The 1671-nt window shown below is 49.4% G+C and overlaps 1 pseudogene; it reads right to left on the minus strand.

Annotated features, from left to right (window-relative positions):
* LOC125110376 (complement component 1 Q subcomponent-binding protein, mitochondrial-like) lies at positions 1–942 on the minus strand (annotated as a pseudogene).
* Positions 943–1671: the final 729 nt, after the last annotated feature.

Consider the following 1671-nt stretch of genomic DNA (forward strand, 5'->3'; position numbering starts at 1 on the left):
TTATTTTCCATGATAGTGGGATGAATACCATTTCAAAGCACGTGGGTCTGGCTTCAGAGTAGGTTTTTGTTCACCAGCCAAAGCCTGCCGCAAAGTCAAGGTGTCTAGCGCCTTGTCTGCCTTCTGGCTTTTGATGAAAGCTCTGCGGTCCTTGAGAAAAGTAATGTACTCCTGATGCTCCAGGGCTGTGCTGAGCTCCACCAACTCGTCAGCAAAAGTGTTGTCCACAAGGAAATCCATTAGGTGGTCATATAAGCCCCAGTCCAGTAAGTCTGTGCTGAGTGTGTAATTGTGTCCTTCCAGTCAGAATCATCTGTGGATTGAAAGCTCACTTCCTTGATAGAGAAAATGTCACTCTGCACCTTGTCTTCTTGTCCAATCTCATCTTCTGGATAGTGACTGTCCAGCACAAGGGCCTTCTTGCTACCATCCTTTATCACTTCAACCATGAAGCTGGGAGTGGACGTCAGTTCAGGCTCCTGTTCTTCAACTTTCTGCCCTTCCGAGGGCTCCTCCTCCTCCCCATAGAGGTGTGGGATGCTATTGTTAATGCTGGAGGTGCTTTTCTCCAGCAACTTTCCTCACTATTTTGGCTTCTGTCCCATTCACTTCCAGTTCCCAAACTCCAGACATCTTGGGGAGAGACTTAGGCTTCTATATCTTCTTCTCTTCCTTAATCTCATCACCAAGGAATTCAACAAAAGCTTTGTCCCCTTCGGTGTGCAGCCCGCCGCAGCCGCAGCCACAGCAACAGCCACAGGCGCAGGGCCCCCGAGGCCGCTGGAAGCTGGGCGGCTGCACTAATCCTGTGCACAAAGGGCCAGGCGAAGGGACGGGGCGGAGACTGCAGCAGCCGGGAAGCGGATGGGAGGGCATGGCGATCCAGAGGCCGGCGATACCGGTGATCAGGGCACGGGGCAGGCAGCGCTGCAGTTGCAGCATTTGGGCAGCGGAGGACACGTGTGGATGCGAAAGACAACTCACGCCAAGAAGGACGACCTTATTCATGTATTATATCTTTCAGCTCTGTTTGGTTCTTCTTTATGTTTACTAAAATTCTCACAGTGTTCATCCATTCTTCTCTCAAATTCATAGAGCACCTTTATAAACATTACCTTGAACTCTTTTGGGGGTAAATTGCTTAACTCTACTTCACTTAGTTCTTCTTCTGAGGTTTTAGCTTGTTCCTTTACTTGGAACGTATTCCTCAGTCACCTCATTCTGTCTAATTATCTGTTTTGTCTCTATTTATTAGATATTTCAGTTACATTTTCTGATCTTGGAGAAGCAGGCTTATTTAGGAGACATCTAATGGGCTCAAAAGCACACACCTCTTTGGCCGCCGGAAATATATGTTCTAGGTGTGGCCCCATGTGTCCTCTGTAGACCATTTTGTTGTGGGGTAGCCAACTACTGTGGACACATTGGTAGATTGGGCTGATCCTCAGCCCAGTTTTCTGTCAGGCCTTCCTCTTGTGGAAGCTGCTAGTCCATTTATAGGTAGGGCTGAGTTCCAGGGCAGCTGGCTGCAGGAAACTGGGGACCTGGGCTAGTGGGATGGGGCTAGATCCTGGGCCTGCTGGTTGGTAGGTAAGCCCCCAGCAGTAATAGGCTAGGCAGAGGACTCCAGAATGGCACTTGCTATACCAGTGTCCTTAGGGTAGGATGAGC

Source organism: Phacochoerus africanus, chromosome 1 (assembly GCF_016906955.1).
Source record: "Phacochoerus africanus isolate WHEZ1 chromosome 1, ROS_Pafr_v1, whole genome shotgun sequence".
NCBI classification, from domain to species: domain Eukaryota; kingdom Metazoa; phylum Chordata; class Mammalia; order Artiodactyla; family Suidae; genus Phacochoerus; species Phacochoerus africanus.